Source organism: Ambystoma mexicanum, chromosome 1p (genome assembly GCF_040938575.1).
Source record: "Ambystoma mexicanum isolate Mex_15411 chromosome 1p, UKY_AmexF1_1, whole genome shotgun sequence".
Taxonomy (NCBI): domain Eukaryota; kingdom Metazoa; phylum Chordata; class Amphibia; order Caudata; family Ambystomatidae; genus Ambystoma; species Ambystoma mexicanum.
The window spans coordinates 1,028,838,637-1,028,855,926 of record NC_090921.1 but is presented as its reverse complement, the minus strand read 5'-3'; the positions used below and the strand labels follow the sequence as shown (position 1 = coordinate 1,028,855,926).

At 41.2% G+C, this 17,290-nt stretch overlaps 1 non-coding gene across 1 annotated transcript; it reads left to right on the top strand.

Moving 5' to 3' along the window:
• Positions 1–11,224: 11,224 nt before the first annotated feature.
• TRNAY-GUA (transfer RNA tyrosine (anticodon GUA)) lies at positions 11,225–11,310 on the top strand. The gene is given in 2 exon segments: positions 11,225–11,261; positions 11,275–11,310. It is a non-coding gene; the product is annotated as a tRNA-Tyr (tRNA).
• The last annotated feature ends 5,980 nt before the right edge of the window (positions 11,311–17,290 follow it).

Genomic DNA, 17,290 nt, shown 5'->3' with positions numbered 1-17,290 from the left:
AATTCGGGAACCTCACAAGCCAAATTTGTAGTATTTTGCACGAATTGCAAGAGATGTTTACAAGTCGACGGTTGAAGTGGAAGCTCGTATTGAGTTTGCTAGAGAACGATTTGCCAAGCCTTCGATAGCTCAGTTGGTAGAGCCGAGGACTGTAGTGGTAAAACAGGCATCCTTAGGTGGCTGGTTCAAATCCGGCTCGAAGGACTTTTGCCAAATGCACATTTTATTGAATACTTGGAAAGTAAAATACTTGGAAAGTAAAATAACAGACAATTTATAATTATATTATATTTCATCACTGAAAATAGATGCCTTTTGCTTTGAGGCTGTGGCCACGTTATTTTTCTGTCCGACACCAATCTTCGTTGGTTTCCTGTGAGGTATTTTGGATCCCCATCTCTTGCTATGAACTGACAAAACAGCAGAATCCCCTTGACAATCTTGATTTCTCAAGGGAAATGGGAGAACACTATACACCATCCAAGATATTAAAATATTGTCAAGGCCGAACACTGATGAATACTCTGAGGAGATGGCCTGTGAGGCGCCGCCTTTCAACTTTTCCTCCTTTGTATGGTGGTCAGTAACATCCGGGAGACTGCGGAGGGGGTCATTTTTTTAATTGTGAACTGATGTGCTTTTACTCAATTCGGGAACCTCACAAGCCAAATTTGTAGTATTTTGCACGAATTGCAAGAGATGTTTGCATGTCGACGGTTGAAGTGGAAGCTCGAATTGAGCTTGCTAGAGAACGGTTTGCCAAGCCTTTGATAGCTCAGTTGGTAGAAGAGAGGACTGCAGTGGTAAAACAGGCATCCTTAGGTCGCTGGTTCAAATCCGGCTCGAAGGACTTTTGCCAAATGCAAATTTTATTGAATACTTGGAAAGTAAAATACTTGGAAAATAACATAACAGACAATTTATAATTATATTATATTTCATCACTGAAAATAGATGCCTTTTGCTTTGAGGCTGTGGCCACATTATTTTTCTGTCCAACACCAATCTTCTTTGGTTTCCTGTGAGGTGTTTTTTTGATCCCCATCTCTTGCTATGAACTGGCAAAACAGCATAATCCCCTTGACAATCTTGATTTCTCAAGGAAAATGAGAGAACACTATACACCATCCAAGATATTAAAATATTGTCAAGGCCCAACGCGGCTGAATACTCTGAGGAGATGGCCTGTGAGGTGCCGCCTTTCAACTTTTCCCCCTTAGTATGGTGGTCAGTAACATGCGGGAGACTGCGGAGGGGGTCATTTTTTTAATTGGGAACTGATGTGCTTTTACTCAATTCGGGAACCTCACAAGCCAAATTTGTAGTATTTTGCACGAATTGCAAGAGATGTTTACATGTCGACGGTTGAAGTGGAAGCTCGTATTGAGTTTGCTAGAGAATGATTCACCAAGCCTTCGATAGCTCAGTTGGTAGAGGAGGACTGTAGTGGTACAACAGGCATCCTTAGGTTGCTGGTTCAAATCCGGCTCGAAGGACTTTTGCCAAATGCAAATTTTATTGAATACTTGGAAAGTAAAATACTTGGAAAGTAAAATAACAGACAATTTATAATTATATTATATTTCATCACTGAAAATAGATGCCTTTTGCTTTGAGGCTGTGGCCACGTTATGTTTCTGTCCAACACGAATCTTCATTGGTTTCATGTGAGGTGTTTTGGATCCCCATCTCTTGCTATGAACTGGCAAAACAGCAGAATCCCCTTGACAATCTTGATTTCTCAAGGGAAATGAGAGAACACTATACACCATCCAAGATATTAAAATATTGTCAAGGCCCAACACGGCTGAATACTCTGAGGAGATGGCCTGTGAGGCGCCGCCTTTCAAATTTTCCCCCTTAGTATGGTGGTCAGTAACATGCGGGAGACTGCGGAGGGGGTCATTTTTTTAATTGTGAACTGATGTGCTTTTACTCAATTCGGGAACCTCACAAGCCAAATTTGTAGTATTTTGCACGAATTGCAAGAGATGTTTACAAGTCGACGGTTGAAGTGGAAGCTCGTATTGAGTTTGCTAGAGAATGATTTGCCAAGCCTTTGATAGCTCGTCGCTGGTTCAAATCCGGCTCAAAGGACTTTTGCCAAATGCACATTTTATTGAATACTTGGAAAGTAAAATACTTGGAAAGTAAAATAACAGACAATTTATAATTATATTATATTTCATCACTGAAAATAGATGCCTTTTGCTTTGAGGCTGTGGCCACGTTATTTTTCTGTCCGGCACCAATCTTCGTTGGTTTCCTGTGAGGTATTTTGGATCCCTATCTCTTGCTATGAACTGACAAAACAGCAGAATCCCCTTGACAATCTTGATTTCTCAAGGGAAATTGGAGAACACTATACACCATCCAAGATATTAAAATATTGTCAAGGCCGAACACTGATGAATACTCTGAGGACATGGCCTGTGAGGCGCCGCCTTTCAACTTTTCCTCCTTAGTATGGTGGTCAGTAACATGCGGGAGACTGCGGAGGGGGTCATTTTTTTAATTGTGAACTGATGTGCTTTTACTCAATTCGGGAACCTCACAAGCCAAATTTGTAGTATTTTGCACGAATTGCAAGAGAATGATTTGCCAAGCCTTCGATAGCTCGTCGCTGGTTCAAATCCGGCTCAAAGGACTTTTGCCAAATGCACATTTTATTGAATACTTGGAAAGTAAAATACTTGGAAAGTAAAATAACAGACAATTTATAATTATATTATATTTCATCACTGAAAATAGGTGCCTTTTGCTTTGAGGCTGTGGCCACTTTTCCTTTCAACTTTTCCCCCTTGGTATGGTGGTCAGTAACATGCGGGAGACTGCGGAGGGGGTCATTTTTTTAATTGGGAACTGATATGCTTTTACTCAATTCGGGAACCTCACAAGCCAAATTTGTAGTATTTTGCACGAATTGCAAGAGATGTTTACAAGTCGACGGTTGAATTGGAAGCTCGTATTGAGTTTGCTAGAGAACGATTTGCCAAGCCTTCGATAGCTCAGTTGGTAGAGCGGAGGACTGTAGTGGTAAAACAGGCATGCTTAGTTGGCTGGTTCAAATCCGGCTCGAAGGACTTTTGCCAAATGCACATTTTATTGAATACTTGGAAAGTAAAATACTTGGAAAGTAAAATAACAGACAATTTATAATTATATTATATTTCATCACTGAATATAGATGCCTTTTGCTTTGAGGCTGTGGCCACGTTATTTTTCTGTCCAACACGAATCTTCATTGGTTTCCTGTCAGGTGTTTTGGATCCCCATCTCTTGCTATGAACTGGCAAAACAGCAGAATCCCCTATACACCATCCAAGATATTAAAATATTGTCAAGGCCCAACGCGGCTGAATACTCTGAGGAGATGGCCTGTGAGGTGCCGCCTTTCAACTTTTCCCCCTTAGTATGGTGGTCAGTAACATGCGGGAGACTGCGGAGGGGGTCATTTTTTTAATTGGGAACTGATGTGCTTTTACTCAATTCGGGAACCTCACAAGCCAAATTTGTAGTATTTTGCACGAATTGCAAGAGATGTTTACATGTCGACGGTTGAAGTGGAAGCTCGTATTGAGTTTGCTAGAGAATGATTTGCCAAGCCTTCGATAGCTCAGTTGGTAGAGGAGGACTGTAGTGGTACAACAGGCATCCTTAGGTTGCTGGTTCAAATCCGGCTCGAAGGACTTTTGCCAAATGGAAATTTTATTGAATACTTGGAAAGTAAAATACTTGGAAAGTAAAATAACAGACAATTTATAATTATATTATATTTCATCACTGAAAATAGATGCCTTTTGCTTTGAGGCTGTGGCCACGTTATGTTTCTGTCCAACACGAATCTTCATTGGTTTCATGTGAGGTGTTTTGGATCCCCATCTCTTGCTATGAACTGGCAAAACAGCAGAATCCCCTTGACAATCTTGATTTCTCAAGGGAAATGAGAGAACACTATACACCATCCAAGATATTAAAATATTGTCAAGGCCCAACACGGCTGAATACTCTGAGGAGATGGCCTGTGAGGCGCCGCCTTTCAAATTTTCCCCCTTAGTATGGTGGTCAGTAACATGCGGGAGACTGCGGAGGGGGTCATTTTTTTAATTGGGAACTGATGTGCTTTTACTCAATTCGGGAACCTCACAAGCCAAATTTGTAGTATTTTGCACGAATTGCAAGAGATGTTTACAAGTCGACGGTTGAAGTGGAAGCTCGTATTGAGTTTGCTAGAGAATGATTTGCCAAGCCTTCGATAGCTCGTCGCTGGTTCAAATCCGGCTCAAAGGACTTTTGCCAAATGCACATTTTATTGAATACTTGGAAAGTAAAATACTTGGAAAGTAAAATAACAGACAATTTATAATTATATTATATTTCATCACTGAAAATAGGTGCCTTTTGCTTTGAGGCTGTGGCCACGTTATTTTTCTGTCCGGCACCAATCTTCGTTGGTTTCCTGTGAGGTATTTTGGATCCCTATCTCTTGCTATGAACTGACAAAACAGCAGAATCCCCTTGACAATCTTGATTTCTCAAGGGAAATTGGAGAACACTATACACCATCCAAGATATTAAAATATTGTCAAGGCCGAACACTGATGAATACTCTGAGGACATGGCCTGTGAGGCGCCGCCTTTCAACTTTTCCTCCTTAGTATAGTGGTCAGTAACATGCGGGAGACTGCGGAGGGGGTCATTTTTTTAATTGTGAACTGATGTGCTTTTACTCAATTCGGGAACCTCACAAGCCAAATTTGTAGTATTTTGCACGAATTGCAAGAGATGTTTGAATGTCGACGGTTGAAGTGGAAACTCGTATTGAGCTTGCGAGAGACTGATTTGCCATCCTTTGATAGCTTAGTTGGTTGAGCGGAGGACTGTAGTGGTAAAACAGGCATCCTTAGGTCGCTGGTTCAAATCCGGCTCAAAGGACTTTTGCCAAATGCACATTTTATTGAATACTTGGAAAGTAAAATACTTGGAAAGTAAAATAACAGACAATTTATAATTATATTATATTTCATTACTGAAAATAGATGCCTTTTGCTTTGAGGCTGTGGCCACGTTATTTTTCTGTCCAACACGAATCTTCATTGGTTTCCTGTCAGGTGTTTTGGATCCCCATCTCTTGCTATGAACTGGCAAAACAGCAGAATCCCCTTGACAATCTTGATTTCTCAAGGGAAATGAGAGAACACTATACACCATCCAAGATATTAAAATATTGTCAAGGCCCAACACGGCTGAATACTCTGAGGAGATGGCCTGTGAGGCGCCGCCTTTCAACTTTTCCCCCTTGGTATGGTGGTCAGTAACATGCGGGAGACTGCGGAGGGGGTCATTTTTTTAATTGGGAACTGATATGCTTTTACTCAATTCGGGAACCTCACAAGCCAAATTTGTAGTATTTTGCACGAATTGCAAGAGATGTTTACAAGTCGACGGTTGAATTGGAAGCTCGTATTGAGTTTGCTAGAGAACGATTTGCCAAGCCTTCGATAGCTCCATTGGTAGAGCGGAGGACTGTAGTGGTAAAACAGGCATCCTTAGTTGGCTGGTTCAAATCCGGCTCGAAGGACTTTTGCCAAATGCACATTTTATTGAATACTTGGAAAGTAAAATACTTGGAAAGTAAAATAACAGACAATTTATAATTATATTATATTTCATCACTGAAAATAGATGCCTTTTGCTTTGAGGCTGTGGCCACGTTATTTTTCTGTCCGACACCAATCTTCGTTGGTTTCCTGTGAGGTATTTTGGATCCCCATCTCTTGCTATGAACTGACAAAACAGCAGAATCCCCTTGACAATCTTGATTTCTCAAGGGAAATGGGAGAACACTATACACCATCCAAGATATTAAAATATTGTCAAGGCCGAACACTGATGAATACTCTGAGGAGATGGCCTGTGAGGCGCCGCCTTTCAACTTTTCCTCCTTTGTATGGTGGTCAGTAACATCCGGGAGACTGCGGAGGGGGTCATTTTTTTAATTGTGAACTGATGTGCTTTTACTCAATTCGGGAACCTCACAAGCCAAATTTGTAGTATTTTGCACGAATTGCAAGAGATGTTTGAATGTCGACGGTTGAAGTGGAAGCTCGTATTGAGCTTGCTAGAGACTGATTTGCCAAGCCTTCGATAGCTCAGTTGGTAGAGCGCAGGACTGTAGTGGTAAAACAGGCATCCTTAGGTCGCTGGTTCAAATCTGGCTCGAAGGACTTTTGCCAAATGCACATTTTATTGAATACTTGGAAAGTAAAATACTTGGCAAGTAAAATAACAGACAATTTATAATTATATTATATTTCATCACTGAAAATAGATGCTTTTTGCTTTGAGGCTGTCGCCACGTTATTTTTCTGTCCAACACAAATCTTCATTGGTTTCCTGTCAGGTGTTTTGGATCCCCATCTCTTGCTATGAACTGGCAAAACAGCAGAATCCCCTTGACAATCTTGATTTCTCAAGGGAAATGAGAGAACACTATACACCATCCAAGATATTAAAATATTGTCAAGGCCCAACACGGCTGAATACTCTGAGGAGATGGCCTGTGAGGCGCCGCCTTTCAACTTTTCCCCCTTGGTATGGTGGTCAGTAACATGCGGGAGACTGCGGAGGGGGTCATTTTTTTAATTGGGAACTGATATGCTTTTACTCAATTCGGGAACCTCACAAGCCAAATTTGTAGTATTTTGCACGAATTGCAAGAGATGTTTACAAGTCGACGGTTGAATTGGAAGCTCGTATTGAGTTTGCTAGAGAACGATTTGCCAAGCCTTCGATAGCTCAGTTGGTAGAGCGGAGGACTGTAGTGGTAAAACAGGCATGCTTAGTTGGCTGGTTCAAATCCGGCTCGAAGGACTTTTGCCAAATGCACATTTTATTGAATACTTGGAAAGTAAAATACTTGGAAAGTAAAATAACAGACAATTTATAATTATATTATATTTCATCACTGAATATAGATGCCTTTTGCTTTGAGGCTGTGGCCACGTTATTTTTCTGTCCAACACGAATCTTCATTGGTTTCCTGTCAGGTGTTTTGGATCCCCATCTCTTGCTATGAACTGGCAAAACAGCAGAATCCCCTATACACCATCCAAGATATTAAAATATTGTCAAGGCCCAACGCGGCTGAATACTCTGAGGAGATGGCCTGTGAGGTGCCGCCTTTCAACTTTTCCCCCTTAGTATGGTGGTCAGTAACATGCGGGAGACTGCGGAGGGGGTCATTTTTTTAATTGGGAACTGATGTGCTTTTACTCAATTCGGGAACCTCACAAGCCAAATTTGTAGTATTTTGCACGAATTGCAAGAGATGTTTACATGTCGACGGTTGAAGTGGAAGCTCGTATTGAGTTTGCTAGAGAATGATTCGCCAAGCCTTCGATAGCTCAGTTGGTAGAGGAGGACTGTAGTGGTACAACAGGCATCCTTAGGTTGCTGGTTCAAATCCGGCTCGAAGGACTTTTGCCAAATGGAAATTTTATTGAATACTTGGAAAGTAAAATACTTGGAAAGTAAAATAACAGACAATTTATAATTATATTATATTTCATCACTGAAAATAGATGCCTTTTGCTTTGAGGCTGTGGCCACGTTATGTTTCTGTCCAACACGAATCTTCATTGGTTTCATGTGAGGTGTTTTGGATCCCCATCTCTTGCTATGAACTGGCAAAACAGCAGAATCCCCTTGACAATCTTGATTTCTCAAGGGAAATGAGAGAACACTATACACCATCCAAGATATTAAAATATTGTCAAGGCCCAACACGGCTGAATACTCTGAGGAGATGGCCTGTGAGGCGCCGCCTTTCAAATTTTCCCCCTTAGTATGGTGGTCAGTAACATGCGGGAGACTGCGGAGGGGGTCATTTTTTTAATTGGGAACTGATGTGCTTTTACTCAATTCGGGAACCTCACAAGCCAAATTTGTAGTATTTTGCACGAATTGCAAGAGATGTTTACAAGTCGACGGTTGAAGTGGAAGCTCGTATTGAGTTTGCTAGAGAATGATTTGCCAAGCCTTCGATAGCTCGTCGCTGGTTCAAATCCGGCTCAAAGGACTTTTGCCAAATGCACATTTTATTGAATACTTGGAAAGTAAAATACTTGGAAAGTAAAATAACAGACAATTTATAATTATATTATATTTCATCACTGAAAATAGATGCCTTTTGCTTTGAGGCTGTGGCCACGTTATTTTTCTGTCCGGCACCAATCTTCGTTGGTTTCCTGTGAGGTATTTTGGATCCCTATCTCTTGCTATGAACTGACAAAACAGCAGAATCCCCTTGACAATCTTGATTTCTCAAGGGAAATTGGAGAACACTATACACCATCCAAGATATTAAAATATTGTCAAGGCCGAACACTGATGAATACTCTGAGGACATGGCCTGTGAGGCGCCGCCTTTCAACTTTTCCTCCTTAGTATGGTGGTCAGTAACATGCGGGAGACTGCGGAGGGGGTCATTTTTTTAATTGTGAACTGATGTGCTTTTACTCAATTCGGGAACCTCACAAGCCAAATTTGTAGTATTTTGCACGAATTGCAAGAGATGTTTGAATGTCGACGGTTGAAGTGGAAACTCGTATTGAGCTTGCGAGAGACTGATTTGCCATCCTTTGATAGCTTAGTTGGTTGAGCGGAGGACTGTAGTGGTAAAACAGGCATCCTTAGGTCGCTGGTTCAAATCCGGCTCAAAGGACTTTTGCCAAATGCACATTTTATTGAATACTTGGAAAGTAAAATACTTGGAAAGTAAAATAACAGACAATTTATAATTATATTATATTTCATTACTGAAAATAGATGCCTTTTGCTTTGAGGCTGTGGCCACGTTATTTTTCTGTCCAACACGAATCTTCATTGGTTTCCTGTCAGGTGTTTTGGATCCCCATCTCTTGCTATGAACTGGCAAAACAGCAGAATCCCCTTGACAATCTTGATTTCTCAAGGGAAATGAGAGAACACTATACACCATCCAAGATATTAAAATATTGTCAAGGCCCAACACGGCTGAATACTCTGAGGAGATGGCCTGTGAGGCGCCGCCTTTCAACTTTTCCCCCTTGGTATGGTGGTCAGTAACATGCGGGAGACTGCGGAGGGGGTCATTTTTTTAATTGGGAACTGATATGCTTTTACTCAATTCGGGAACCTCACAAGCCAAATTTGTAGTATTTTGCACGAATTGCAAGAGATGTTTACAAGTCGACGGTTGAATTGGAAGCTCGTATTGAGTTTGCTAGAGAACGATTTGCCAAGCCTTCGATAGCTCCATTGGTAGAGCGGAGGACTGTAGTGGTAAAACAGGCATCCTTAGTTGGCTGGTTCAAATCCGGCTCGAAGGACTTTTGCCAAATGCACATTTTATTGAATACTTGGAAAGTAAAATACTTGGAAAGTAAAATAACAGACAATTTATAATTATATTATATTTCATCACTGAAAATAGATGCCTTTTGCTTTGAGGCTGTGGCCACGTTATTTTTCTGTCCGACACCAATCTTCGTTGGTTTCCTGTGAGGTATTTTGGATCCCCATCTCTTGCTATGAACTGACAAAACAGCAGAATCCCCTTGACAATCTTGATTTCTCAAGGGAAATGGGAGAACACTATACACCATCCAAGATATTAAAATATTGTCAAGGCCGAACACTGATGAATACTCTGAGGAGATGGCCTGTGAGGCGCCGCCTTTCAACTTTTCCTCCTTTGTATGGTGGTCAGTAACATCCGGGAGACTGCGGAGGGGGTCATTTTTTTAATTGTGAACTGATGTGCTTTTACTCAATTCGGGAACCTCACAAGCCAAATTTGTAGTATTTTGCACGAATTGCAAGAGATGTTTGAATGTCGACGGTTGAAGTGGAAGCTCGTATTGAGCTTGCTAGAGACTGATTTGCCAAGCCTTCGATAGCTCAGTTGGTAGAGCGCAGGACTGTAGTGGTAAAACAGGCATCCTTAGGTCGCTGGTTCAAATCTGGCTCGAAGGACTTTTGCCAAATGCACATTTTATTGAATACTTGGAAAGTAAAATACTTGGAAAGTAAAATAACAGACAATTTATAATTATATTATATTTCATCACTGAAAATAGATGCTTTTTGCTTTGAGGCTGTCGCCACGTTATTTTTCTGTCCAACACAAATCTTCATTGGTTTCCTGTCAGGTGTTTTGGATCCCCATCTCTTGCTATGAACTGGCAAAACAGCAGAATCCCCTTGACAATCTTGATTTCTCAAGGGAAATGAGAGAACACTATACACCATCCAAGATATTAAAATATTGTCAAGGCCCAACGCGGCTGAATACTCTGAGGAGATGGCCTGTGAGGTGCCGCCTTTCAACTTTTCCCCCTTAGTATGGTGGTCATTAACATGTGGGAGACTGCGGAGGGGGGTCATTTTTTTAATTGGGAACTGATATGCTTTTACTCAATTCGGGAACCTCACAAGCCAAATTTGTAGTATTTTGCACGAATTGCAAGAGATGTTTACAAGTCGACGGTTGAAGTGGAAGCTCGTATTGAGTTTGCTAGAGAATGATTTGCCAAGTCTTCGATAGCTCAGTTGGTAGAGCGGAGGACTGTAGTGGTAAAACAGGCATCCTTAGGTGGCTGGTTCAAATCCGGCTCGAAGGACTTTTGCCAAATGCACATTTTATTGAATACTTGGAAAGTAAAATACTTGGAAAGTAAAATAACAGACAATTTATAATTATATTATATTTCATCACTGAAAATAGATGCCTTTTGCTTTGAGGCTGTGGCCACGTTATTTTTCTGTCCAACACGAATCTTCATTGGTTTCCTGTCAGGTGTTTTGGATCCCCATCTCTTGCTATGAACTGGCAAAACAGCAGAATCCCCTTAACAATCTTGATTTCTCAAGGGAAATGAGAGAACACTATACACCATCCAAGATATTAAAATATTGTCAAGGCCCAACACGGCTGAATACTCTGAGGAGATGGCCTGTGAGGCGCCGCCTTTCAACTTTTCCCCCTTAGTATGGTGGTCATTAACATGCGGGAGACTGCGGAGGGGGTCATTTTTTTAATTGGGAACTGATGTGCTTTTACTCAATTCGGGAACCTCACAAGCCAAATTTGTAGTATTTTGCACGAATTGCAAGAGATGTTTACGAGTCGACGGTTGAAGTGGAAGCTCGTATTGAGTTTGCTAGAGAAAGATTTGCCAAGCCTTCGATAGCTCAGTTGGTAGAGCGGAGGACTGTAGTGGTAAAACAGGCATCCTTAGGTCGCTGGTTCAAATCCGGCTCGAAGGACTTTTGCCAAATGCAAATTTTATTGAATACTTGGAAAGTAAAATACTTGGAAAGTAAAATAACAGACAATTTATAATTATATTATATTTCATCACTGAAAATAGATGCCTTTTGCTTTGAGGCTGTGGCCACGTTATTTTTCTGTCCGACACCAATCTTCGTTGGTTTCCTGTGAGGTGTTTTGGATCCCCATCTCTTGCTATGAACTGACAAAACAGCAGAATCCCCTTGACAATCTTGATTTCTCAAGGGAAATGGGAAAACACCATACACCATCCAAGATATTAAAATATTGTCAAGGCCGAACACTGATGAATACTCTGAGGAGATGTCCTGTGAGGCGCCGCCTTTCAACTTTTCCTCCTTAGTATGGTGGTCAGTAACATGCGGGAGACTGCGGAGGCGGTCATTTTTTTAATTTGGAACTGATGTGCTTTTACTCAATTCGGGAACCTCACAAGCCAAATTTGTAGTATTTTGCACGAATTGCAAGAGATGTTTGCATGTCGACGGTTGAAGTGGAAGCTCGAATTGAGCTTGCTAGAGAACGGTTTGCCAAGCCTTTGATAGCTCAGTCGGTAGAGGAGAGGACTGTAGTGGTAAAACAGGCATCCTTAGGTCGCTGGTTCAAATCCGGCTCGAAGGACTTTTGCCAAATGCAAATTTTATTGAATACTTGGAAAGTAAAATACTTGGAAAATAACATAACAGACAATTTATAATTATATTATATTTCATCACTGAAAATAGATGCCTTTTGCTTTGAGGCTGTGGCCACATTATTTTTCTGTCCAACACCAATCTTCTTTGGTTTCCTGTGAGGTGTTTTTTTGATCCCCATCTCTTGCTATGAACTGGCAAAACAGCATAATCCCCTTGACAATCTTGATTTCTCAAGGAAAATGAGAGAACACTATAAACCATCCAAGATATTAAAATATTGTCAAGGCCCAACGGGGCTGAATACTCTGAGGAGATGGCCTGTGAGGCGCCGCCTTTCAAATTTTCCCCCTTAGTATGGTGGTCAGTAACATGCGGGAGACTGCGGAGGGGGTCATTTTTTAAATTGGGAACTGATGTGCTTTTACTCAATTCGGGAACCTCACAAGCCAAATTTGTAGTATTTTGCACGAATTGCAAGAGATGTTTACAAGTCGACGGTTGAAGTGGAAGCTCGTATTGAGTTTGCTAGAGAACGATTTGCCAAGCCTTCGATAGCTCAGTTGGTAGAGCGGAGGACTGTAGTGGTAAAACAGGCATCCTTAGTTGGCTGGTTCAAATCCGGCTCGAAGGACTTTTGCCAAATGCACATTTTATTGAATACTTGGAAAGTAAAATACTTGGAAAGTAAAATAACAGACCATTTATAATTATATTATATTTCATCACTGAAAATAGATGCCATTTGCTTTGAGGCTGTGGCCATGTTATTTTTCTGTCCGACACCAATCTTCGTTGGTTTCCTGTGAGGTATTTTGGATCCCCATCTCTTGCTATGAACTGACAAAACAGCAGAATCCCCTTGACAATCTTGATTTCTCAAGGGAAATGGGAGAACACTATACACCATCCAAGATATTAAAATATTGTCAAGGCCGAACACTGATGAATACTTTGAGGAGATGGCCTGTGAGGCGCCGCCTTTCAACTTTTCCTCCTTAGTATGGTGGTCAGTAACATGCGGGAGACTGCGGAGGGGGTCATTTTTTTAATTGTGAACTGATGTGCTTTTACTCAATTCGGGAACCTCACAAGCCAAATTTGTAGTATTTTGCACGAATTGCAAGAGATGTTTGAATGTCGACGGTTGAAGTGGAAACTCGTATTGAGCTTGCTAGAGACTGATTTGCCAAGCCTTTGATAGCTCAGTTGGTACAGCGGAGGACTGTAGTGGTAAAACAGGCATCCTTAGGTCGCTGGTTCAAATCCGGCTCAAAGGACTTTTGCCAAATGCACATTTTATTGAATACTTGGAAAGTAAAATACTTGGAATGTAAAATAACAGACAATTTATAATTATATTATATTTCATCACTGAAAATAGATGCCTTTTGCTTTGAGGCTGTGGCCACGTTATTTTTCTGTCCAACACGAATCTTCATTGGTTTCCTGTCAGGTGTTTTGGATCCCCATCTCTTGCTATGAACTGGCAAAACAGCAGAATCCCCTTGACAATCTTGATTTCTCAAGGGAAATGAGAGAACACTATACACCATCCAAGATATTAAAATATTGTCAAGGCCCAACACGGCTGAATACTCTGAGGAGATGGCCTGTGAGGCGCCGCCTTTCAACTTTTCCCCCTTAGTATGGTGGTCAGTAACATGCGGGAGACTGCGGAGGGGGTCATTTTTTTAATTGGGAACTGATATGCTTTTACTCAATTCGGGAACCTCACAAGCCAAATTTGTAGTATTTTGCACGAATTGCAAGAGATGTTTACAAGTCGACGGTTGAAGTGGAAGCTCGTATTGAGTTTGCTAGAGAACAATTTGCCAAGCCTTCGATAGCTCAGTTGGTAGAGCCGAGGACTGTAGTGGTATAACAGGCATCCTTAGGTGGCTGGTTCAAATCCGGCTCGAAGGACTTTTGCCAAATGCACATTTTATTGAATACTTGGAAAGTAAAATACTTGGAAAGTAAAATAACAGACAATTTATAATTATATTATATTTCATCACTGAAAATAGATGCCTTTTGCTTTGAGGCTGTGGCCACGTTATTTTTCTGTCCGACACCAATCTTCGTTGGTTTCCTGTGAGGTATTTTGGATCCCCATCTCTTGCTATGAACTGACAAAACAGCAGAATCCCCTTGACAATCTTGATTTCTCAAGGGAAATGGGAGAACACTATACACCATCCAAGATATTAAAATATTGTCAAGGCCGAACACTGATGAATACTCTGAGGAGATGGCCTGTGAGGCGCCGCCTTTCAACTTTTCCTCCTTTGTATGGTGGTCAGTAACATCCGGGAGACTGCGGAGGGGTTCATTTTTTTAATTGTGAACTAATGTGCTTTTACTCAATTCGGGAACCTCACAAGCCAAATTTGTAGTATTTTGCACGAATTGCAAGAGATGTTTGAATGTCGACGGTTGAAGTGGAAGCTCGTATTGAGCTTGCTAGAGACTGATTTGCCAAGCCTTCGATAGCTCAGTTGGTAGAGCGCAGGACTGTAGTGGTAAAACAGGCATCCTTAGGTCGCTGGTTCAAATCTGGCTCGAAGGACTTTTGCCAAATGCACATTTTATTGAATACTTGGAAAGTAAAATACTTGGAAAGTAAAATAACAGACAATTTATAATTATATTATATTTCATCACTGAAAATAGATGCCTTTTGCTTTGAGGCTGTGGCCACGTTATGTTTCTGTCCAACACGAATCTTCATTGGTTTCATGTGAGGTGTTTTGGATCCCCATCTCTTGCTATGAACTGGCAAAACAGCAGAATCCCCTTGACAATCTTGATTTCTCAAGGGAAATGAGAGAACACTATACACCATCCAAGATATTAAAATATTGTCAAGGCCCAACACGGCTGAATACTCTGAGGAGATGGCCTGTGAGGCGCCGCCTGTCAAATTTTCCCCCTTAGTATGGTGGTCAGTAACATGCGGGAGACTGCGGAGGGGGTCATTTTTTTAATTGGGAACTGATGTGCTTTTACTCAATTCGGGAACCTCACAAGCCAAATTTGTAGTATTTTGCACGAATTGCAAGAGATGTTTACAAGTCGACGGTTGAAGTGGAAGCTCGTATTGAGTTTGCTAGAGAATGATTTGCCAAGCCTTCGATAGCTCGTCGCTGGTTCAAATCCGGCTCAAAGGACTTTTGCCAAATGCACATTTTATTGAATACTTGGAAAGTAAAATACTTGGAAAGTAAAATAACAGACAATTTATAATTATATTATATTTCATCACTGAAAATAGATGCCTTTTGCTTTGAGGCTGTGGCCACGTTATTTTTCTGTCCGGCACCAATCTTCGTTGGTTTCCTGTGAGGTATTTTGGATCCCTATCTCTTGCTATGAACTGACAAAACAGCAGAATCCCCTTGACAATCTTGATTTCTCAAGGGAAATTGGAGAACACTATACACCATCCAAGATATTAAAATATTGTCAAGGCCGAACACTGATGAATACTCTGAGGACATGGCCTGTGAGGCGCCGCCTTTCAACTTTTCCTCCTTAGTATGGTGGTCAGTAACATGCGGGAGACTGCGGAGGGGGTCATTTTTTTAATTGTGAACTGATGTGCTTTTACTCAATTCGGGAACCTCACAAGCCAAATTTGTAGTATTTTGCACGAATTGCAAGAGATGTTTGAATGTCGACGGTTGAAGTGGAAACTCGTATTGAGCTTGCGAGAGACTGATTTGCCATCCTTTGATAGCTCAGTTGGTTGAGCGGAGGACTGTAGTGGTAAAACAGGCATCCTTAGGTCGCTGGTTCAAATCCGGCTCAAAGGACTTTTGCCAAATGCACATTTTATTGAATACTTGGAAAGTAAAATACTTGGAAAGTAAAATAACAGACAATTTATAATTATATTATATTTCATTACTGAAAATAGATGCCTTTTGCTTTGAGGCTGTGGCCACGTTATTTTTCTGTCCAACACGAATCTTCATTGGTTTCCTGTCAGGTGTTTTGGATCCCCATCTCTTGCTATGAACTGGCAAAACAGCAGAATCCCCTTGACAATCTTGATTTCTCAAGGGAAATGAGAGAACACTATACACCATCCAAGATATTAAAATATTGTCAAGGCCCAACACGGCTGAATACTCTGAGGAGATGGCCTGTGAGGCGCCGCCTTTCAACTTTTCCCCCTTGGTATGGTGGTCAGTAACATGCGGGAGACTGCGGAGGGGGTCATTTTTTTAATTGGGAACTGATATGCTTTTACTCAATTCGGGAACCTCACAAGCCAAATTTGTAGTATTTTGCACGAATTGCAAGAGATGTTTACAAGTCGACGGTTGAATTGGAAGCTCGTATTGAGTTTGCTAGAGAACGATTTGCCAAGCCTTCGATAGCTCCGTTGGTAGAGCGGAGGACTGTAGTGGTAAAACAGGCATCCTTAGTTGGCTGGTTCAAATCCGGCTCGAAGGACTTTTGCCAAATGCACATTTTATTGAATACTTGGAAAGTAAAATACTTGGAAAGTAAAATAACAGACAATTTATAATTATATTATATTTCATCACTGAAAATAGATGCCTTTTGCTTTGAGGCTGTGGCCACGTTATTTTTCTGTCCGACACCAATCTTCGTTGGTTTCCTGTGAGGTATTTTGGATCCCCATCTCTTGCTATGAACTGACAAAACAGCAGAATCCCCTTGACAATCTTGATTTCTCAAGGGAAATGGGAGAACACTATACACCATCCAAGATATTAAAATATTGTCAAGGCCGAACACTGATGAATACTCTGAGGAGATGGCCTGTGAGGCGCCGCCTTTCAACTTTTCCTCCTTTGTATGGTGGTCAGTAACATCCGGGAGACTGCGGAGGGGGTCATTTTTTTAATTGTGAACTGATGTGCTTTTACTCAATTCGGGAACCTCACAAGCCAAATTTGTAGTATTTTGCACGAATTGCAAGAGATGTTTGAATGTCGACGGTTGAAGTGGAAGCTCGTATTGAGCTTGCTAGAGACTGATTTGCCAAGCCTTCGATAGCTCAGTTGGTAGAGCGCAGGACTGTAGTGGTAAAACAGGCATCCTTAGGTCGCTGGTTCAAATCTGGCTCGAAGGACTTTTGCCAAATGCACATTTTATTGAATACTTGGAAAGTAAAATACTTGGAAAGTAAAATAACAGACAATTTATAATTATATTATATTTCATCACTGAAAATAGATGCCTTTTGCTTTGAGGCTGTGGCCACGTTATGTTTCTGTCCAACACGAATCTTCATTGGTTTCATGTGAGGTGTTTTGGATCCCCATCTCTTGCTATGAACTGG